This window comes from Martes martes, assembly GCF_963455335.1.
Source record: "Martes martes genome assembly, chromosome: 11".
NCBI lineage: Eukaryota > Metazoa > Chordata > Mammalia > Carnivora > Mustelidae > Martes > Martes martes.
In genome coordinates, this window is record NC_137899.1 from 62,717,256 (window position 1) to 62,741,837 (window position 24,582).

General features: G+C 43.9%; 1 long non-coding RNA gene across 1 annotated transcript; it reads right to left on the reverse strand.

Moving 5' to 3' along the window:
- Positions 1-2,656: 2,656 nt before the first annotated feature.
- LOC308352223 lies at positions 2,657-24,558 on the reverse strand. The gene is made up of 3 exons (XR_013967639.1): positions 24,477-24,558; positions 16,275-16,337; positions 2,657-3,315 (listed from the first exon to the last, which is right to left on the reverse strand). It is a non-coding gene; the product is annotated as an uncharacterized lncRNA (long non-coding RNA).
- Between the last annotated feature and the right edge of the window lie 24 nt (positions 24,559-24,582).

The following is a 24,582-nucleotide window of genomic DNA, read 5'->3' on the forward strand; positions in this document are numbered from 1 at the left end:
AGATTTTATTTATTTACCTGAGAGAGAGCAAGAGAGAGTGAGAGAGAGCATGAGCAGTGGGGAGAGGGAGAAGCTGGCCCTCCACTAAGTAGGGAGCCTGATGCAGGGCTCGATCTCAGGACCCCAGGATCATGATTGGAGCTGAAGGCAGACGCTCAACTGACTGAGCCACACAGGTGACCCTGTATTCACATGTTTTAAATGTGAAATTTAAATTCAGTGAAATGAAAAAAATCTTAAGTGAATATCCATTAAGTTTTGACCAATGTATAACCCCAAATCACTCCCAAATGTTCCAGCATTTCTTCCCAGCAAATCCTCACCCTCACCCTTCCTCCCAGAGACAATGACCATTTTTCTGATTTTCTGCCATTGATTAAATTTGCTTCTTCCAGAACTGCATTTAAACCCAATAATCTTTAAGTGTTTTCTTTCATTAGATGTGTGGCAGTTTGGAAAGCAAAAAAAAATGTAAAATGCTAAATGAGAAGACTCTGATAATTGATTATCAATCAGAAATTCAATTGGAAAGGAAAGACCCAGGGGCTCCTCATTCTAGATCTAATTTAAATCAATAGGAAATCTTACTAGGTAATCCAAGTTCAATTTAAACACAACTTTTTGGCAAAATCTTCTTCAAGAATGTTAGTTTCCTCTTCATGTATCAATTCAATGACTCACATAATTATCTGGAGACAGTAATTTTCAAACTGTGCTCTTTGGAGCCCCTAGGACTTCCAAATTTAAATCAAATCTTTGCAGTGACCCAAGGGAATCTTCAGAAACCTAGGATGGGGTTTAAAGCTAAATAAGTTTAAAAGCCATTCTCCTAAATCATTGAATTTTAATAATGCAAAAGAACTTAAAAATTGTATCATAACATGCTTTTACTATTCAGTTAAGGAAAATGAGAGCCAGGGGCATTAAGTACCCAAAGCTACCAAGCTATTATAGGGCAGAGCCAAACTCAGACCCAGGAGCGGGGTGGGGGGGGGTCCCCTTATTGTTGCCCAGCGCTCTTTCACACGGACTCTATCTTTAGTTGGGTCTGCGGGTCTAAAGGAGAAAAGGATGAAAGTCTGCCTGACCAGCATCATCACTCACTTATCTAAAGCTAATAATTCAGATAATTCCTAACAGTAGTGCATGTGATGCTGCCAACATTAGAGAACCCCATGATTTGAAGGACCCTCTGAGGGGTTGCCAGCCACGATTTTGAACGTCTTCTTTGGTTATATATCATTTGCAGAAGTTGATGAAACCTCTTGATTTTCTCCCCAGGGAAAAAACATACATTTTCAGACAAATTCCATTTTGCCTAATATTTTGGGGGTTCTGTAGACTCCTTGAAGTCCACCCCTGAACCTGAGGTTCCGTGCTTGTGTCCTACAATATATCTAACCCCACAGATGTCCTTCATGGGACTTTTCATCTGTTTTGACAGAAAACCAAAACAGGAAACCAAAACTTTTTTGGTTTTGATGTACATCTCTTTATATTTTAAACATATTTTGTCTAATGAAAGGAGATGTAAAACAATGATCACAATCCTCTAGATCATGTTAAAAAAGGGACTCCCAAGGACAAGTGAGTCAGGTCATCAATATGCACCAGGGCCTGGGCAGGAGGGCGTTCTGCTCTTATTAGTACCGCAGTGATTGAGAGCCTCTCATCCCAGGCAGGGGGAAATGGACGAACCCAACACATGGCAAACTGTTTGGCCTTGTTTCATTTTTAAAGTAGTCTCTATACCTAACATGGGGCTCAAACTCACAATCCCGAGATCAAGGGTGGCATGCTCTACCAGCTGTGCCATCCAGGTGCCTCCAGATGGCACTTTTGACCCCTTACTCTGTACCAGTCTGCTAATTCCTGACAATGACCTAGTAGTAGATCTACTAAGTACTTAGGGTATGTGAATATCAGAGGTAATTTCATTATAATAAAGTATCGAAGAAAACATTCTTTATGATCATAGGAAGATATACATAATCTGAGTTTCTTCATCTCCTGTCAGGATATGGGGAAGGCAAGGGCGTGACATTAGCAATTATAATTCTTGTCCCTACCCCCTAATGCAAGACTTCCAACTTCTTGCAAAGTTCTCTCCAAATAACTTCTCCTCCTCCCAGGGAGTGTTTTCAGGGCTGTTCTTGTGGGACACGGTGTCCTATACCACTAATTCCACCAGGTGGCAGCACTACATTGGGCTTCATGGTGCCCTCCACCCAAAGTGTGCCAAACAATTCTTTTCTGTCCTTTGCCTCTGCTAAAGAGTTCCCAAAGAGACCAAGATTTTCTGGTTTGTTTTGTTTTTATTTTTAGACAGTATAGCTAGTTCAGCCCTGGTATCTCCACAGGAATTGGGCATTAGTCCCCTGCAAGTCAGATCTGAGGGGCAGCCGTGAGCTGTTCAGAAGTGCCTTGCCCCTCTGATGACAAAGCCTTAGTTGCTGGGCCCTTCTGGTCCCTGGGCTGTTTGAGAGCGTGAGAAGAAGACAAGATGAGTCTGGAGTTAGTTCTACCTCTGCCAATTCCTAGCCATAGGATTTTGAGCAGATTAACCTCAAAATCTGTTTCCTCATCAGTAAAATGATGACGATGATGGTACCCACTTCATAGGGCTAGTGATGAAAGGAGAGTCTAGCCCGTGGAACGCGTTTAATCAATGTCAGTGTTTATTATAACCACATATATTTACAAAAAACATTAACAGTGATTATTTCTGCTGGCAGCATCAGAGACCATTTTAAATTTCTTCTTTGTTTCCCAAATTCTCTTCAATAAGCATGCATTGTTGTTATAATCAGGAAAAAAAGGCAATTAAAACATAATTTTTTGTTGTTGTTGTGGATCCTGGTTCCTGATGATTCACTGAAACATGCAAATACTGTCTCCACTGCTCAGTGGGCTCTGGGCCCAGGTCTTCTCTGTTTGGGTACCGTTAGCATGAAATACACCATTTGGGACCCAGCAGGTGTCGATACTCATTTCCTGAACAAAAATCTCAATGGCAACTGCTTCAGGTTTTAATGTCTTTGTGTAATGAAACATCTTTTTCTTCTCCATGAATTCCTTTTTCTTACTTAGGTCCAAGTAATCCTTTTATCGATTTAATTGAATCCTCCCAGATTTAGTCCTCTCCAAATTCTCCCCATCAGAATTTCTCTTGAATGCTGAGTTGGGTTTAGGCAGGCCGTCAGGAAGCCTTTCATCTGAGCACCACACAACTCATGCCAGTAGGTGATATGGATGGGACTGAGTTGAGATCAAATCTTTTTAGGAGATAAATGAAGAACCAAGGGCCACAGTAACCTAGATTACATAAGGATTATAAAAGGAAACAGACGTTTCAAAAAAAAATATCATATTTTAACTTGACACCAATAGTGAAAAGAGTGATTGGTTGGTTTTTACCCATGTAAAGATACAGGGTTGTTGACGATTAAGTTTGGCCATTGCTAGGATGCCTGGGTGGCTCCATTGGTTAAGCATCTGCCTTGGGCTCAGGTCATGATCTCAGGGTCCTGGGATTGAGCCCTATGTGGGGCTCCCTGCTCAGTGTGGAGTTTGCTTCTTCCTCACCCTCTGCCCCTCCCTGCCAATTGTGCTGGTGTACTCTGTCTCCCTCTCTCTCTCAAATAAATAAAATCTTAAAAAAAAAAAAAAGTTTGGCCATTGCTATCATTTGGTTCCTTTGAGCTTAACTGAATACATGAAATGGTCAGGCAATCTCTGGGGAGGACAGGCTCAGGCATGATACTGCACTGGTGTTTCTTCGACATGAGCAAACACAAAAAAGATGACATTAGCCCTTGGTGGCTGATGTATTTTAGTTCTTTTCTCACATTATTGATAAACATAAGACTCTCTGTCCAGGATTCTGAATCTCAGGGGAAGTCCAAAGAGGATTCCGGCTGAGCCGCCTGAGGCAGGGCCCCATCTGTACAGAGCCCAATACTTTCAGTTCCTCCTTTGATCTTGTGATCTACAATAGGTTCCTTTTTGATTAAGATGTTCAAACATTTAGACTCCTAACTAGGTCTTAAAAGGTGGTAGGCCAAGCTTGGGTCCAGGAGTAGGAGGCAGCCGGGGTGGTAAGATGTGGGGAGGGTGGTCCTGTTGTTGATGGCGGCACAGGAAACGTGGAGAAGGTGGAAGGAGAAAGAAAAGCTCGGATGCTTGCACTTGTTGGTCAGGCTGGCTTCTGTCCTCTGTAACCCAAGATTTCGGTTCATATGATGCCAAACCAGGCCTGAGTTCCTCTCAGCCCCTGTTCCTGAGCCTGATCCTGGCAGGAGTGGGAGAAGTGCTGACATTCTCTGCCATGCTGTGGCCTCTCACACGATCATCTGGCCCCGAAGCAGAAGAGCTCTGATTTCTGCGTCCTGCAGCAGCTCTCTCCAGACTGCCACAATGGTCCTCGTGAGGCTGACTGCAGATACCCTGTCTTTCCACCCTCTCTCTGCTCCCAGGCACTGGGACATAAACTTCTTCTGTCATCATTCAGGCAACAAATGAATAAATAAACGAAAATCAAATCAGGCAAATCTCCTTGGCAGAGGCCAGTATCTCTGGGTTGCCAAACTTGCCCAGACATGCCTAAGCTGAGAAGTGAAGGTTGATCAAGCTCATGTGTAAAGCCTGGGTTGTGAGGAAAATTCCAGCTAGTGAGAAGCATTGCTCTGACCCCTCCCACACCATGTTCCTGCAAAGAGCTGATCTGGGAAAAACTCTGCTTGTTCAAAGATGATTCATCAAAAGGAAAATGCGAAGGATCTCTCCATGCGCAGGAAAGGGAAAGGAAAAGCAAGTGGCAGATGTGAAACGCTTCCCAGGAAAATGCTGCCATAGAGCAGACAAAAGCTGTAGCCAAAGACCTGCAGGCATTTATTTAATTTATTTATTTTTAAATATTTTATCTATTTATTTGACAGAGAGAGAGAGATCACAAGTAGGCAGAGAGAAAAGGGGTAGCCGGCTCCCCGCTGAGCAGAGAGCCCGATGCGGGACTCGATCCCAGGACTCTGGGATCATGACCTGAGCTGAAGGCAGAGGCTTGACCCACTGAGCCACCCAGGTGCCCCAAACTGCAGGCATTTAAAGACTTGATGAAGGGATTGCCTCTAAGAAGAAAGAGTACAGGGAAAGATGGCAAGACATCAGGAGGTGAAACATGAACCCAGGAAAAAAGTGGAAAAAGAAAATAAAAACAGAAAATAGCCCAAGGGAGAAAAAAACACTGCTGAAAATATTAAGGACACAGAAGGTCGCAATAACCAAAACTCAGCAAAATAAAATGGAAATAAAAGAGTTTAAAAGAATGAGATAGGCAAAGAAGCCCAATGACTATGAATATACTGGGCATACGTGATGTGCCAGGCACTGTTCCAGGCATGGAGAAATACAGCAGCTCCATTACCAATGTGGGCTCTTCCGGCCTTTGAAACAAAACTGTGTTTTGTTTTCAGCTTTCCATACCTATGGAAACCTATGATTGATAATGCAAAGGCCACCCAAGAGGTGGCCCACTGTCAAGGTATATCATGGTCTTGTCATGCTCTTGTCATCTGCAGGCATGTGGCACTATCCAGCACTGGAACAGTCTCCTTTAAACTTAACTCCCAGACATCTAACTTTACCCCTGTCACCTCCTCTTCAGCTGGGTTACTGTTACGGGGGGGAACACCATTCAGTAACTGTGTTCCCCCCTAAATTCACAGGTTGCAGCCCTAAGCCCCAATGTGATTGTATTAGGAGATAGGATCATTAGGGGTGTAATTAAGGTTCAGTGAGGTCATATATGGGGCTCTGACGCAGTAGAACTGGTGTCCTTACAAAAAGAGGAAGAGACACCAGACCATGGATAATACTGAAGGCCATGTGAGCACATGGTGAGAGAGTGGTCCCCTGCAAGCCAGGGAGAGGGCTCTTATCAGAACATGAATTTGCCAGCACCTGGATGGTGGGCTTCCAGCCTCTGGAAGGGTGAGAAAGTACATGTCTATTGTCTAAGGCACCCAGGCTGTGGTATTTTGTTACAGCAGCTCAAGCCGAGTACTGGCCCCTCAATGTGCTGTGCCTAGCATGGGATCATCTCTTCCTGGCGCTTTCTGAGTAATCATCAGGACAAGAAGGTTGGTGAGCCATATAAGCCTATTTTGAAAGTTTGGGATTCTCCCCTGACCATTCCTGGCCATGATACTCTTCCCTCCTACTCTGCTCTTAAAAGCAAGAAAGGGACCCAAAAATGGAGTGAGAGGACATAAACTTAATTCCTTTTCAGCTACCTGGATTTTCTTGTTGTCCTGAGATGGCCCTAGATCACAAAGATAATGGCCACTTGGTTGAGAGCCCTGCTCACTGAAGCCTCCTGCAGTGACCCACCCCGCTCTATAGTAGGTTTCTGGAAATTCTGTAAAAATGCCCTTGTCACTCTTGCACTTGTCCCTTCTGGACAGAAGGTGTGGGCATGTGGTGGGGATGGATGAATGAAAGATGACGGTACAGGCACTAGAATGGCTTGTGCCAATCCTGTGGGGTAGAGGGAGAGCCATGCCTCCAGCGCCTCAAAGGGACATACCTCGGACCCCGGAGGGGCTGAGCTGTGAGTGCAGGGGTGCAATGACTGCATTCTCGTCCATGAAACATGGTGTAGTCACACAGTCTGCCTGGGCCTGGCGGCCCCTACTTCTCCCACCTGGCCTTCTGTGGGTCACTCAACCCGCCTGCACACCATGGAAATAGGAAAACTCACAAGGTCACGGCCATTTCTGAAGTACTTCTCTGGGCCTGATGCTCTGTAGCACTGGCAGACATGCTTCTGAATGTCCCCTTATATTGTTCAGACACCCAACTGGGACAACCTTCTTTCTACCTGACTGATATAAATTCACCTGCTTCTCTTGAGGCCCAAGTGGTCTTGGGGGAGGCCAGGTGTGGCAGTCAGAGACCTGTTTATGTTCCTTTTTTTTTTTTTTTAAGATTTTATTTATTTATTTGACAGACAGAGATGACAAGCAGGCAGAGAGGCAGACAGAGAGAGGAAGGGAAGCGGACTCCTCGCCAAGCAGAGAGCCCGATGCGGGGCTCGATCCCAGGACCCTGGGATCATGACCTGAGCCGAAGGCAGAGGTTTTAATCCCCTGAGCCACCAAGGTGTCCCCCCCATTCACGTTCCTTAACCAAACTGATGTAATGGCGATCCAAGTCAAACAACGAAACCCCAGTGCAATGACCTATGCCCCTTTAAACTGTACCTTTGTGTTTGAGGAAGAAGGGCCCTAGAGTGTCTCTCCAGGGGCAGTCTGATGCTCAGTGGGGGAACCCCTTCCCAAGGTGCTTTCTTCCTTGGGTCTTCTGCTTCAGTGCGAGATTAGTGCCAGCTACTCTAACCACGATGCTTGTGGACTTTCAAAAATTGTGGTAAAATCTACATAAATAAAATCGATCACTGTAACCACTTTTAAGCATACAATTCAGTGGTATTAAGTACACTCACAATGTTGGGTAACCATCACCACTATCTATTTCCAGAACTTCTCCATCATCCCAAACTGAAAGTCCATCCCCATTCCCTGTCCCCAGGCCCTGGTAACCTCTATTCTACTTTCTGTTGCTATGAACTTGCCTTTTCCAGGGGTCTTGTGGAAGCAGAATCATGTAGTATTTGTCCTGTTGTATCTTTCTGAGTTTGCTTAGCATACTGTTTTCAAGGTTCATCCATGCTATGGTGTAGGTCAGAATTTCCCTCCTTCTGTGCTGGAATAATATTCTACAGCACATATATACCACATTTTGTTTTCATTGGTTCCTATATTGTTTAGAGCTCTCTTTACCCCTTGATGGTTAAGCCCCTGTTATCATTAATAATCATTTATATTCAACTCTCCCTGTTAACATCGTGTAGTTTCTGTCTCCTGACCAGAGCCCTAACTGACACACTTGCCTTTGGAAAATGCCTTTCACTCACTCCATGTGACTTTGATGGGGCCAGTCATGGAGGTTCATGATTTCCCTCATCATGAACCGTACCACCCCATCCCTATGATACAGTGATGGGCCACAGGGCAGGCATATGACCCGGGCAGGCATATGACCCAACCAGTGCCAATCAGAATCACTCTCCAGGATCAATAGACAGAGATGGGGGAAACATATTTCCATAATGTTTGCCACACTGGGGTTCTTGGTGCCACGTTCCCAAACACGTGTAGAGGGCTAATCTTGTGGTAGAAGAAACTGAAACCAATACACAAGGAAAAATAGAGATGGAGAGGTTTCTAATACGTCCAGAGGCAGTGCAGACTGCGAAGACAGTCAGAATTTAAGCAGGCGAGGGAGGAAATAAGAAGAGGAAGGGCAACCAGAAAGAAGGTAGAGAAGCTGGTATCATGCCATCATGATCACTGTGGTATCATGAGAGGATTTTTTAAAAAGAAGGGAGGGGTGGCTCAGTTGGTTAAGTGTTCAACTCTTGGTTTCAGCTCAGGTCACGGTCTCATGGTTGTGGGATCGAGCCCAGTGTAGGCTCTGCGCTCAGTGCAGAGTCTGCTTCAGATTCTCTCTCCCTCTCCCTCGCACTGGTACACACACTCTCTCTCTCTCTCAAATAAATAAAATCTTAAAAAAATAAAATAAAATAAAAGAGGGAAGGGGTAAAAGGGAAAAAAAAAAAAAGGCTGGAAACCGGCTCCTGGATTGGGCCCTAGGCTGAGGCTGACCGGAGCGAGAACAGTGGAGCATTCTCTGTCTCCAGCACCCTTGGGAGCCCTGGGCTCCGGCCACCCCTATTGTTCTCCACACGTGCCACAGCCCTCCAGCTTCCCCAGCTCCTGCTCCTGACCAACTCTATCCAGTTCAAGTCAAACTCAGCTCTTCGGAGAAGATCCCAGGGAGCTGATCAGGCAGCACTGCGTCCGCCCCTTTCACGGATTACTCGGTATATGCTGCTGGCTGTGCACATCTGTCTCCTCTGCCAGCATGTAGGCTCCCACGGAGTGGGGAAGCTTCAGCGGATGCATCTCTGCATTCCAACCACTCAGCACACGGCTTGGCGCTAATGGATCGGCGCCTGCAGGGGTGCACTTGCCAGTTCTCCTGTTACAGGAGAGGGAAGTCTGGTTGCCATGGGGCTGAGAGAGCGATTTCTCCTCCTGCTGTCATCAGGAGGAACAAATCACAGTGAGCTGAATGCACTTTGGCATCTGGCCAGCCAGGCTGATCTTGAGATGGCAGTGACACCTTTCCAGCTAAACAGATCTTTTCACCCTTTTCTTTCAGGCAAGTAAACTATGGAGTAACATCAAAGAATTTCCTTTCATCTGCCCCTGGGCGATTTAAAGTGCTTCTCGTTTGCCAGTATCCCCCTCTGCTCTCATGCCGGATTCCTCCCCTCCCCTTCTGCCTTGTCAGTGAGATGTCAGAGGCTGTTGCACGTGGCTTCTGCGAGGACTCCTGAGGAGGGAGGCAGCTGTGCTAGCCCATGTTCTGGTCCTGCTTCCTTATCCTTTCCGCCTAAGACGTGGGCCTAAAGCTTGGTGATGTGGGAAACAAAGGCTGAAGAAAAAGTATTAACTTTCCTTACTTGCCCACTGACAAGTCCTTGAAATAGGCAGAGTGACCTTCCTCTAGCAACTCAGCTGCCTTTATGTTAATACTTTGTTAAGGGCAAAAGCAATCTTAGCCCGACCCCCAGGATCCTGTAAGTCTACTTTAACATATAAAAACTCCTTTAGAAGTTTCCTTTATCTTAACAAGTCAGGAAATGACAGATGCTGGCAAGGACGCGGAGAAAGGGGAACCCTCCTACACTGTTGGTGGGAATGCAAGCTGGTGCAACCACTCTGGAAAACAGCATGGAGGTGCCTCAAAAAGTTGAAAATAGAGCTACCCTATGACCCAGCAATTGCACTACTGGGTATTTACCCTAAAGATACAAACGTAGTGATCCGAAGGGGCACGTGCACCCGAATGTTTATTGCAGCAACGTCTACAATAGCCAAACTATGGAAAGAACCTAGATGTCCATCAACAGATGAATGCATAAAGAAGATGTGGTATATATACACAATGGAATACTATGCAGCCATCAAAAGAAATGAAATCTTGCCATTTGCAATGATGTGGATGGAACTAGAGGGTATCATGCTTAGTGAAATAAGTCAATCAGAGAAAGACAACTATCATATGATCTCCTTGATATGAGGAAGTGGAGATGCAACATGGGGGGTTAGGAGGGCAGGAGAAGAATAAATGAAACAAGATGGGATCGGGAGGGAGACAAACCATAAGTGACTCTTAATCTCACAAAACAAACTAAGGTTTGCTGGGGGGAGGGGGGTTGGGAGAGGGGGGTGGGGTTATGTACATTGGGGAGGGTATGTGCTATGATGAGTGCTGTGAAGTGTGTCAACCTGGCGATTCACAGACCTGTACCCCTGGGGATAAAAATACATTATATGTTTATAAAAAAAAAATAAATAAATTAAAAAAAAAGAAATTTCCTTTATCTCTAAACCCCCAAGATACATGTTGGCAATCATCCCCCAAGTATATGGCCCACTGATATACATCTGAAGGGTCTCATGACTAAGGATTTTTTTAAAAAAAGATTTTATTTATCTGACAGAGAGAGAGAGAACACAACCAGCAGGAGCGGTAGGCAGGGGGAGAGGGAGAAGCAGGCTCCCCCACAGAGCAGAGAGCCCGATGTGGGGCTTGATCCCAGAATCTTGGAATCATGACCCTAGCCGAAGGCAGTTGCCCAACCAGCTGAGCCACCCAGGTGCCCCTAAGGTTTTATGAGAGGGTAATGAATGACCTTTTCCCAACAATAGCTAACCACCTCAAGGTCCTGGAAACCTTGCTTCCAAAATTCCTTAGAGACTTAGGCTATCCCTAACCCCCTCCCAATTTGAAAGTATATAACGAATGGGCCACTCCTCATGACCCCAGTGCAGTTCTTTCTGTCCACAGGTCCTATCCCTGTGCTTTAATAAAACCACCTTTTCACACCAAAGATGTCTCAGGAATTCCTTCGTGGCCGTTGGCCTCGAAACCTCATGTCTTTCCTATATCACTTAGCACTTCATCAACCATCAGAGAAGTCAGCCCCAACATCCCCAAGTCTTGGACCTGCCCTGGATTTCTCATCTTTGAGCTTCTTTGTACATGGCTGAAAAAGAGTGCTGTGTTGTTCTGTGTCTGTTTTTCACATCTCTGTGACTTACAGACAAATGCAAGTCCTAACTGATATCCCAGCCTCTGCTTCTTGGCCATCCAGAGGTGTTTCATTCTTGAGCCTGGCCTCCAGGCTCCTGCTGGCCCCCTAATACATGTTCTGTCACTCAGGCTAGCCTGAATGGGATCTTGTTTGTATCCAAGAACCCTTCCCAGTAGAAGGCATATGCTAGGTGTAACAGGGAAATGGAGATGAAAGAAAACGTTCCAGGTATGAATATGTGCAGAGGCCAAAGGTAGATGGCCATCCCTCTTGTGAGTTAGTAAGGCTGGATCATACGGTGCGTGGGCAGTGAGGCTGGGAGGCATGCCATAGGGACACTGGGCTTTATCCTGAAAACATGGGGGTTTGCTAGGACTGCTGTAAAAAAGTTCCCCAAGCTGGGTGACTTAACACAAATGTATCGTCTCCTGGGTCTGGAGCTGGAAGTGTTGGCAGGGCCCTGCTTCTCCGGAAGGTTCCAGGGGAGCATCTTCCAGCTTCTGGCAGCTGCAGGTGTCACCTGGCTTCTGGCAGCATGATTCCAACCTCTGCCTCTGTCTTCCCTTTGTGTCTGTGTCCAAATTCCCCTCATTTTATAAGGACACTGGTCATATTGGAATAAGGGTCCACCCTACTCCCATATGAACTCAAGTCATTATATTTGCACTGACCCCCTTGTTCCAAATAAGGTCACATTCTGAGGTGGCCTGGTCTTTCAGAGGGGCATAGTTCAAACCCGAAGTGTGAAATCCCATTCTGCTGGAGACTTGTCAATCTAGGAGAAACACCTAGCTTTGGGGAGCCTTTTGTTTGTCCGTTTTTGCCTGTCTTCTCTTTCTAGTTTACATAAGCTTCCTCCTTCCCATCAAACTGGCAAAGCCAGAGCCCTACTGACCCACCCTCTCTCTGCAGGAGAGGCACAGCAGGCCCAAATGACTTCTCATAGGGTTGAGAAGGCCGTGGAGGCCTTCCCTGTGCTCACCATCTTGGGGTAGGGTCTCTCATGCCCAGAACTCTGGCTCCTTTCTGCTCTGAACGCCTCTGACGGCTGGGCCTATAGGGTGGGACACAGATGACGCCCAGCCTGAGTGCTGGTTTGTGGGGAACTGCTCCCCTCTGCTGGACAGAAGCAAACCAGCTCTCCTTCCACTTCTTAGGGATTTGTTCCCCAAAGTCACAATTTCATAAGCCCATAAGAGTGGGAAGGGGCCAGGGGTCAGCAGGTCCAGTACCCTTTGTTGTTCAGAAAGGAAGGCTGAAGCCAGAGAGGGAAAGGCCTTATTGAAGGCCACAGAGAGAGTTAGGGAAGATGGGATTAGACATGAGCCTCTTCCCTCCCACACCAAGGTCTGGAATTCCGGAATTCTTAGAATTCTAGAGGCATGGGCTGGAAGAAAAGCGGAGTGGGGTTCCTGGGACTCCCACACAAACCTTAGCTTGGAGGACAAATGGCAGGAGAAGAAGTCAAAAGAGAGAGGTATGTACCTCACTCCAAGTAGGCACATGAGAAAGCTGGAGAGATACTGGCCCAGAGAAGTGTACCCGGACTCCCTGTCAGTCCCTTCACTTGGGATAATTCCCCATCAGCCTATGTGAGTGATCCCAGCACAGCCCAACTTCACAGTCCTAAAAAGTCATGTATTAACAGAACTTCTGTAAATCAAATGCTGTCTTCACTCTCTCCCTCCTTCTCCTATGTCCTGAGTATCTTTGCCATCTTTCTCATAGCTGGCCTATGGCAGTAGAGCAGCTCGGGCAAGCTTACTGCTCTAATAAATAGACCAGAACATATCACACCTCAAATTCAATAGAAATTTACTTTTCACTCATGTCAATGGTTCAAACAGCTTAACAGGAAAAGGCAGGGGCAGCAATAGACTCTGGTCACATAGTCACTCAGGGACCAGGATCTGCCATCTTCAACATGTGGACACCAACATCCAGCCAACAGACAGGAAAGGGCATGGAGGATCGCACACGGGAGTTCTTCTAGGTTGGACTGGGAAGTAGCATGTGGCAAATTCAATCATATTGCATTGGCTGGAACTCAAAGGATCCAGAAGGGACAAGACAAAAGTAAACCTAAACCTGGGTTAAATGTTAATCTGATGGGGGGGGCATCATGAGAATATGACTCCTAAAACTCTTTACTTCGGGGAGTGTCACTGACTGAGGACCCCAACTGCATGGAAACCAAGAACCCCTTGGAAACCTATGCCAGTGCTGGTGCAGAGGCAGGCCTTCTGGAGGCTGCTCCCTGCCAGTGACCGAGTGCAGCCCCCACACCACGGCAGATGGTTCCTATGAGTACAGGGGACTCTCGTGTTGTCAACTGGGTTCCAGAACTCCCCTATGGCTTTGCTGAGGCTTCCTGAGACTATGCGGCAGGCTAGGATGCTATACTCAGCTGTTACTCCGTTGCCTTCACTCGGGTCGGACTGGCACCATGATCTGGTGGTTCTCCTGGCCTCTCTGATTCCTCCCTACTTCATTTTCCCTAATAAAATCCTGGTGCACTTAGTCCTGAATGGTGTCTGCATCTTGGAGGACCCAGTCTAACATAGGAGTCCGCTCTCTGATATTGACTACTCCAACTCCACTGGGGGCATTTAGTGCAGGTGGTGAAGACAGATAAGACTTGTTGAACAAAAGATGTTCTGGGTACACTCAGAACTTGCTCATGTCATATAGAGGTACTGGGGTTAAGCTACAGCACGCTTTTTCAGGGGACAAAATTTGACTCAGAATCGTCTCCATGCTCAGCTGGGTGACTCCTTCCCACATTTCCCCAGCAGGATTGCTCTTCAGTTATTCACGAGGACTTTTCCAGACCGTCTCCACCCTCCCCAACATCATAGCGAAGGAATAATTCCCCTTGCGGGCAACAAATGACTTTGCCTCTCCCTTCCCAGAAAACCAAACACTAACAGAAGGCAAGTCCCTTAACTGCATGCAGCGTCTGTCTCTACTTTATCCATCTTCTTCTCCTGCCTTCCCTCACCATATTCTTTGTTAGGTCTAATTCATATCCTGTTTTACGAATCCCTTTCCTCTGAGGCAGGGAGGCTGATTCTCCCCTACTTTTCTCCATACCAGGAAATGACACCACACTCTACCCATTTGCTCAGGCTCCCAATATCCACAAGTCCATCTTTGTGATTTTCTTTTCTGATGCTCCTTCTTCCTCTAACAAGACAAATCCATCAGCATGTCTGATTTGCTTTACCTTCCAGGTACTTTCTGAAACCAGCCCATCTCAGCATGTCCACTGTTGCTCCTCTGACCCAGAAATTTAACTGGGAGTTAGAAAAACCTCTTAACTGCTTTCCCTGTCCCCATTCTTGTCTCATTCCAGCCCAATGTCCACAAACAACCAGAATGATCATCTTAAAACAGGCGTCAGACCATTTACTCCCCTGCTTAAAATGCTTCAGCAACTCCCCACTGCAGATGAAAATAATTAACATTTTTTTTATCATGGCCTACAAGATCTTTATGATTTGGACTTCGCAGACTTCTCTGATCTTATTTCATATCTTTCTCCTTGTCATTAACAACATTCTAGACACATGGGTTTTTCTACTATTCTTTACACAAGCCAATTAGGTTCCTACCTCAGGGCCTTTGCACGTGCCATTACTGCAAATCTTCTTGATATCTTGTTATCTCTATATCCTAGATCAAAAGTTGCCTCCTTGGAGAGGCCTGACCACCTCTCTAAAAGCCCCATCTCAAGTCATGCTTTACCAATTTTCTCTGCTTTATTATTATTGTTGTTGTTGTTATTATTATTATTTTATTTTTAGAGAGGGAAGGAGAGAGAGAGAGACAGAATCTCAAGCAGGCTCCACACCCAGCATGGAGTCTGATGTGGGGCTTGATCTCACAACTCTGAGATCATGACCTGAGTTGAAATTAAGAGTTGGACACTTTACTGACTGAGCCACCTAGGCACCCCTCCCTGCTTTATTATTTTTAGAGTCCTTATCGCTATCTGAAACTGTTTATTAACCAGTGTATTTTTTTCAAACATTTTACTTATTTTATTTTAGAGAGAGGGAAAGAGAGAATGAGGAGGGGCAGGGGCAGATGGAAAGGGAAAGGCAGAGAATCTCAAGAAGACTCCGGGCTCAACACAGAGCCCAACCTCACAACCCTGAGATCATGACCTGAGGGGAAATCAAGAATTGGATGCTTAACTTATTGAGCCACCCAGGTGCCCCTTAACAGCTTATTTTTATATCGCCTGCTTGGTCCCAAAAAATCTAAGCTCCTTGTGAATAGGAGGTTTTGTACGTTGCTATTCCTCCAGTGCCTAGAACAATGGTTGGCACATAGTAGGTTCTTGGTAAATGTTTACTGAATAACTATGTGATGGGTGCCAGGGCTCTTAAGCATTACAAAAGTTTCAGGGGGACACAATCTTAGCACTGTGACATTCCCTGTCCAAATGCTCGGATGTACCTTGAAGGCCAACAGTATGGTCAGTTTTGTGCCAAGCTGGAGCAAAGGAATTCTTTCAAAGGTGACGATTCCCAGCACTTGGATCCAGCCCTCCTAGGGGTGCCAGAGTAACCGCCACTCACTGAGACTCTGGCACTATGACCACATGGTATTTGGGAACAGTTGCTGGTCTCCATTTCATCTGGATCCATCTTGCTACTCTAGTTGCTTCTGCTTCTCACTGTACAAGTCCCTAAGTGGGTATCTTCCCCAACTCCTAATTTAATCTTCCCTTACCTATGCCCTGGGGATCAAAGAGGGAAGGGAACAGAAACCGTTCTCTTTCCTCCCAATGCTTCCATGTCAGTGAAATCAAAACAGAAATTAATCTTAGAATAAATTATCCTGCCTTAGCCACTGGTACCACTAAGGTTTCAAGGGAACTTACCTCCTTGTTGTTGGAGAACAGAAGCTGAAACAAATCTTTGCTTAGGGAAGATAGAAGTCAAGGCAAAATTTTGTTAATTGTTCAGGGTCCAGAAAGGAGAGTCAGTGCCAGACAATTTTGGAAGCCAGACCACATGGGTCACAGGCCGGGTTCACTTACTCTGGATTTAGAATCTTCCTCAGGGCACCTCTGTGCTTTAGCCTCTGCTGTAGCAGCCTGGACCTAAGGGAAAAGACCCAGAAAATCAAGCTGTGGAGTTTTCTGCTTCTTAGGTAAAGGGGTACATGTTTATTGAATATGACAGGTGCCTAGCTTTTCTGTTATAAGGAGATTCAGGGAGGATATCATTCTCACTGCAGTGGCAATCACTGCCAAAGCCTCGAAAGGTCCCTTGAAGGCCAGCAGTCTGGTCACTCATTTCTCAAGAGAAGGGACTGTACAACCAGTTCAGGGAAGAACCCTGTATTAGTTATCCGTTGCTGTGTAACATATTACCCCCAAACCTGGCAGCTTAAAAAGCCACAAACATTATCTCACAGTTTCTATATGTCAGAAAATTGGAAGCGGTCCAGCTAGGTGGTTCTGGATCAGGGCCCTCCATAAGGTTAGATGCAAGACCTTGACTGGGGCTGCAGTCATCTGAAGGCTGGATTGGAGCTGGAAGGCATGACTCCTAGGTGGTCCACTCACATGGCTTATGGCAGGAGGACTCATTACCCAAAAGCCCTTGGCACTGATCATAAAAAAGCTTGAATGGCTATATTAATATGAGATCACTTAGTTTTAAAGATAAGAGGTATATTTAGAGATGAAGATGAACATTTCATAATAACAAAAGTGTCATTCGGCAAAAAGATGAAACAATTTTAAATGTGTATATGCCTAATAAAGTCAAAATACATGAAGCAAACATGACAGAATGAAAGGCAGAAAGAGACAAATTCACTATCAGAGATTTTAACATCCTCTCTCAGTTATTGATAGAACTAGACAAAAAAGTAGTAATCTATCAACCACCTTTCTAACTGACTGTTATAAAACACTAGGCACAACAATTGCATAATCAATATTTTTTTAAGTACTCATGGAGAATTCACCAAGGTACTGCCTTATGCTGGGTCACAAAATTTACCGAAGTCAATAAATTTCAAATGCTTTCCTCTGACTACATGGGAATTAAGCTAGAAAGCAACAATAAAAGTAACAGTATATGCTTAAAGTTTTTGAATATTTGGAAATTAACTTATTTGGTTTCAAATATTTGGAAATGAATTCCATTCTTCTTTTCTTTAAAGATTTTATTTATTTGAGAGAGAGAGAGAGAGAGTATGAGTAGGAGGAGGGGGAGGTGTAGAGGGAGAGGGAGAAGCAGGCTCCCCATTGAGCAGGGAGCCTGCTGTGGGGCTCCGTCCCAGGACCCTGGGATCATGACCTGAGCTGAAGGCAGGTGCTTAACCAACTGAGCCATCTATGAGCCTCTAAACAACACTCTTCTTGATAACTAATGGGTCAAAGAAGAAATCACACAGGGAATTAGAAAGCATTTTAAACTACATGAAAATGAAAACACAATGTATCCAAAATTTTGGGATTCAACTAAAGGGCAAATCTATAATTTTAAAGGTTTTTTTTAGAAAAAAAAAAAAAAAAAAAGGTTTACAAGAAATTATCTAAGTTTCTACCTTGAGAAGCTAGAAAAAGAAGAGCAATTTAAACCCAAATTAAGTAAAAGGAAAAAATTATAAAGTAGAAATCAATGGAACAGAACATGGACAAAACAATAGAGAACATTAACAAAGTCAAAAGTTAGATGTTTGAAAAATTGATAAATTGGTAAACATTTAGCAAGACTGATCAAGGAAAAAAAGACAGCAACAGAAAAAAAAACCAAAAACCTAATTACTGATATCAGAAGTGAAACACAGGACTCTACTCCAGACCTTGAATGTATTTAAAGAATAATATTGGAATGTTATGAGCAAGATTATACAAGATGACGTAGATTATACAGCTAGGCAAGTAAAAAAAAAAAAGCATAAAGATTGGAAAGGAATAAGTAAAACTGATTCTATATACAAATGACATGATCATTAATGTAGAAAATCCCAAGGAATCTACTAAAAAAAAAAAAAACACCTAAAAACCCAACTACTAAAATTAGTAAATGAAAGATCACTAGCAACAAACCACTGGAAAACAAAATAACACTCAGAGTTAACAAGTAAAATACTTAAAAATAAATTTAACAAAATAGGGGTGCCTGGGTAGTTCAGCAGGTTAAGCCTCTGCCTTTGGCTCAGGTCATGATCTCAGGGTCCTGGGGTCGAGCCCCACATCAGGCTCTCTGCTCAGCAGGGAGCCTGTCCCCCCCCCCGCCTCTCTGCATACTTGTGATCTCTCTCTCTGTTAAATAAAGAAATAAAAATCTTTAAAAAAAAATTTAACAAAAGACATCCAAAGCCTGTATTGTTAAGCCATCAATTACCCTGAAATTGACCTATGGAATCACAATCTCAGCAGGTATTTTTTTTAACTAAGAAGTCAATTTTAAAATTTACACAGAAATGGAAAGGACCTGGAATAGTTAAAAACAATTCTGAAAAAGAAGGAAGGGTGGAAAATGTATGTTATCTGACTTCAAGACTTACTTTAAAGCAATAGTAATCAAGAAAGTGTGATATCGGCATAAAGGTTGATAGACAGATGCATTACTTGAACAGAATAGAGATCACAGGAATAGCCTCACGTTATATAGTCAATTTATTTTCAACAAAGGCACCATACCTGATCAAAGGTGAAATAAATATTGTGAGCTTTTTTCCTTTTAACAATTGGTGTTGGGAAAGGTGGTGGAGGAGGACCTTAAGCTTGGCCTGTCCCATGCCTACAACTAGATAACACTCACAGCAGCCTAAACAACCCCCAAAGTAATCTGAAGACTGGCAGAACAAACTTCACAACTAAAGGTTGAGAAGAAGCCACATCAAAGAAGGTAGGAAGGGTAAAGATGCAGTCTGGGAGCAAAATGGACCATGGCCATCTGTGGTGGGGAGGAAGCTAGTGGCATGGAGAAGGGTAGAAAACAGACTATCTATCACACCAGAGAGCCCATAAACAGGGAGAATGAATCCTTATAACATCTGCCTTTGAAAGCCAGAGGGGCCAGTTTCATGAGTTCTTTCAACCAGCAGGATTTAAAGCCTAGAATATTAAAAATCTGCAGGCTCAGCTCTGGGAGAGCCTGGAGGGGGTTAGGAAGTAGAATCCTTATCCTTAAAGAGATTCCTTGACAGTCTATGCAGATACAGCACAGACACAGCGGTCTGACAAATGCTGGGGGCAGACCAGATGAGAGGGAGAGTAATTTGCTTATCTCAGAATGTGGTCCTGAGAGACAGAGATCACCACTGGGAGACCCCTCTAGGAACAAAGGAGCTGGCAGGCATTATTTCCCTCCCATGCACCTCAGCATAAACAATGGCCATGTGCAGAAAGCAGCACCTGAACAAAACTCTTTACACTGCTCCAAACCCTACCCCCCATGCATCGGGGATCCATCCTTTCCAGTCATGCTCACTTCAGTCTAGGCACTGCGGGACTCTCCCACAGAAGAACTGTGCAAATCCTGCCAACACCACATCTCTAGGGCTTGTGCATTTTGCAGGACCACAGTTTCAGTGGCAGTGGAGGTATACTTAGTTTCACAAGCAGACCACCCACACCTTGTTAAAATGCACCCCACACATCCTGGGGACTAAACACTGCTCGCAATAGGCAAAGAGAGCTTCTGCAAACAACTGGACTGAAGGAGAAACAGGCCAAGACTCAACAGCACTCACACGTAGTAGATACTCCCTGAAGTGCCAGGCTCTGAGGAACAGGGGACACTACACTGCAGGACACACTTCAGGACCTCTTGTTCATAAGGCTGTTATTGTTAAGAGTAAAAAAAAAAAAAAAAAAGTAGCTGACTTTACTAACACACAGAAACACACAGAAAAAGTCAGACAAAATGAAGAGACAAAGAAATATCTCTCAAATGAAAGAACAGGACCAAACCACAGTAAGAGACACAACATGAAATGAATGTAAGTAATATGTCTGACAGAAATTTAAAGTAATGGTCATAAAGATATTGGACTTGAGAAAAGACTGGAAAACAGTGAGACCCTTAACACAGAGATAAAGAAAAAGAACCAATCAGAGATCAAGAACACAATAAATGAAATAAGAAATACACTTGAGGGAATAAGTAGCAAGCTAGAAGTAGAGGAATGAATTAATGAACTGGAAGACAGAGAAATGGAAAGTAACCAAGCTGAGCAAAGGAGAGGAAAGAAAATCATGCAAATTGAGAATAGTCTTAGGGAACAACAACAAACAAAACCCAAACCCAGCAAAAGGAAGAAATAATAGCGATTAGAACAAAAATAAATGATATAGAAACTAAAAAAATAGGGTGCCTGGGTGGCTCAGTCGGTTAAGCATCTGCCTTTGGCTCAGGTCATGATCCTAGGGTCCTGGGATTGAGCCCCTACATCAGGCTTCCTGCTCAGCAGGGAGCCTGCTTCTCCTTCTACCCTTCCCCCTCTGCTTACTCTCCCTCTCTCTCTCAATGAGTAAAATCTCAAAAAAAAACCCCAAAAACTCATTTACAATTGTACAAAAACAACAAAATGTCTAGGAATAAACTTAACCAAAGAGGTGAGAGACCTAAACAAAACAAAAAAAAAACAAAACAAAAAACCGAGAGGTGAAAGACTGAAAACTATAAAACAATGATGGAAGAAATTCAAGATAATGCAAATAAATGAAATGACATTCCATGCTCATGCTCATTGTTTGGAAGAACAAATGTTGTTAAAATGTCCATACTACCCAGAGAAATATATACATTTAATGCAATCCCTATTAAAATATCAACAATGTTTTCCACATTATAGAATAAGCAATCCTAAAATTTGTATGGAACCACAAAAGACCCTGAATAGCCAAAGCAATCTGGAAAAAGAAAAGCAAAGCTGGAGGCATCAGAATTCTAGACCTTAAGTTATATTACAAAGTGGTAGTAATCAAAACAGTATGATACTGGCATAAAAATAAACACATAGATCAATAAAGTAGAACAAAAAATCCAGAAATAAACCCACAATGATATAGTCAATTAATCTTTGACAGAGAAGGAATGAATATCCAAAGGGAAAAAAGACAGTCTCTTCAACAAATGGTGTTGGGAAAACTGGACAACTAGATGCAAAAAAATGAAACTAGGCCACTTTCTTTCACCATGCACAAAAATAAACTCAAAATGGATTAAATGCCTAAATATCAGATCTAAAACCATAAAAATCCTAGAAGAGCACAGGGAGGAATCGCTCTGATATCGTCTGTAGCGACATTTTTCTAGGTATGTCTCCTGAGGCAAAGGAAGTAGATGCAAAAATAAACTATTGAGACTACATCAAAATAAAAAGTTTCTGCACAGCAAAGGAAACAATCAACAAAACTAAAAGGCAACCTACTGAATGGGAGAAGATATTTGTAAATGACGTATCTGATAAAGGCTTAGTATCCAAAATATATAAAGAACTGATACAGGCGCCTGGGTGGCGTCGTTAAGCGTGTGCCTTCGGCTCAGGTCATGATCCCAGGGTCCTGGGATAGAGTCTCACATCAGGCTCCCTGCTCAGCAGGAGGCCTGCTTCTCCCTCTCCCACTCTCCCTGCTCGTGTTCCCTCTCTTGCTGTTTCACTGTCTTTATCAAAAAAATAAATAAAATACTAAAAAAAAAATAAAGAACTGATACAACTCAATACCCCAAACCCAAATAATCCAATTAAAAAATGGGCAGAAGATATGAATAGATATTTCTCCAAAGAAGACATACAGATGGCCAACAGACACATGGAAAGATGCTCAACGTCACTCATCATCAGAGAAATGTCAATCAAAACCACAATGAGCTATCTCCTCACACCTGACAGAATGTCTAAAATAAAAAAATAATAGGAAACAACAAGTGCTGGTGAGGTTGTGGAGAAAAAGGAACACTCTTGCACATTGGTGGGAATGCAAAGTGGTGTAGCCACTGTAGAAAACAGTATGGAGTTTCCTCACAAAATTAAAAATAGAACTACCCTAGCATCCAGTAATCACACTATTGGGTATTTACTCCCCCAAATACAAAAGCACTACTACAAAGGGATACGTGCACCCCCACGTTTACTTTTTTAAGATTTATTTATTTGAGAGAGAGAGGAGGGGGGAGGGGCAGAGGCAGACCGAGAAGCAGGATCCCTGCTGAGCAGGGAGCCTAATGTGGAATTGGGATCATGATCTGAGTCCAGGGTGCTTAACTGACTAAGCCACCCAGGTTCCCCACCCCTATGTTTATTGCAGCATTATTTACAATAGCCAAATTATGGAAGCAGCCCAAGGATCCATCAATAGATGAATGAATAAAGAAGATGTGGAGGATAGATATACAATGGAATATTATTCAGCTGTAAAAAAAAAATGAAATCTTGCCATTTGCAACAACATGGATGGAGCTAGAGAGCATAATGGTAAGTAAAATAAGTCAGTCAGAGAAAGACAAATCCATGATCTTACTCATATTTGGAATTTAAGAAACAAAACAAATGAGCAAAAGAAAAAAAAAGAGACAAACTTTGCTTCATTAAGTTATATGTTAAAATTGCCTCTGGCCCCAGCTCACATTCTGGTCCTCAGTAGTTGTGTGATGATGGCCAATTTATTTATATCTTAGTGCTCTGAATCTTGAACCTATAAAATGGGAATTATTATGGAGTCTCTCTCATTGGCTTGTGAATAAATTTACAGGAAATAAATTAGAATGCTAACTTGTACATAGTACGCCCTCAATGAATATAATCTATTATTATTGTCTTGTAGATGTAGTTTCCCATGGGAAACCACTTAGGAAATTCTGCTAAGGGCCATGTGGACCTACCTATTGAAGTGTTGAAGTATTGAAATCCTGAGTAAAGACGCAAGATGCACAGCTTTGCCTTTTATAAATAATCACTGAGGAAGCAGAGGGGGGAAAACAGATTTGGAGACTACAGCTGGGACTGTCCTCACGTGAACATCAATGAGACATTATTGATCTAAAGAATTAAAAATATATGTAGAATTATATTTAAAATAAACAGAATTTGAATGTTTTAATAACACTGTAAATAAGAGTATATGTAAAAGTTAAAATTGTTTTTATCTTTAAAAATATTAAATTCAAAATTAGGTATTAAAATGAAGCCAAATAAAAATTGTATTAATGTCAAATCTTGAAATAAAAGTTCTAAAAACACAAATGGTTTAATACTGGGGAAGGTTTTTCTTCAGCTGCCCTGATAATGCTCAACTGTCAGTCCTTCTCCAGAACCACAATTTGGAACAGGAAGAGAATATGGACTTCCATAGTACTGAGAAAGACAACTTCATTCTGGTGAGCCTGTAAGCTCCTGGGTGGTGGTGGGGGGTCCACAGGGAAGGTGTGTATGGTTGGCTCCAAAAGATGCCATCAAGCAGTTCTTTTAAAGTGGCTGTACCCACTGACTCTCTACTCAGCAGTGTGGGACAGTCCCCAGAGCTTCACTTGGCATTTTCCATCACTTTCATTTTAGACATTCTGGTGGATGCGCGTCATGCTATGTCTATAACCAACACTTTATTTTTCTACTCTCTCTCTGGAAAGGGAATCCAGCTTTGCCTGCTGACCCACCTTTGGGGCAGGAGGGAGGAAGCTCATCTCTGGAAGGTCCTCAGCTGGGGGCCCAAGCACAAGAGGGCCGGTCTGCAGAGGCAAAGCCATTAGGAGGGAATCGCGGGCGTCTAGATTCCCAGCTCCACTCCCCTCTATTATTTTGTTTCCTAGTCTTTCCTCCCCTCTTTGCCTCTTGCCTTTCCACATCTCTGCTGGTTCAAATCCTGCTCGCCCTACAAAGGTTGCTCAGAACTGACCTTCTCCAAAGAGCTCCTCACCTCTCCTCCGCCTTTCTCCAACTATTTTCTTGAAGTGGGTAAAGCATGGATGTGATAAGATGGGCAAATCAATAAATTCTTTTATTTCTTCATACGAGGAGCACGAGAGCTTGAGCAACATTGAGTCTACGTCCCTGAGTTGATGTGATATGGGCCTTTAAAGCCCCAGGGGCGCACGAAGACAAAAGAAGCGTGCATTTCCGTGGGTGAGCCCGAGTGTCAGTGCCCAAAGCCTACGCTTTGAAGGTCCTCGTGCGTCTCAGTCTGCAGGTCTCGGACCGGGGTTGCGTGCCGAAATGTCCACCCTACTGGGCTGGCCTGGCTTATCTTTGTGCAAGTCTGTTGGCGGGGTGTTACCTGAGATCCCGCAGCCCTCCCAGGCGCCCAAGGTAGGGCGAGCCCTCTAGAGTCTCTGAAGGAGCGCGCGCTCTGTGTCGAATCTGCCGGTGGCCGCGTCGCGGGG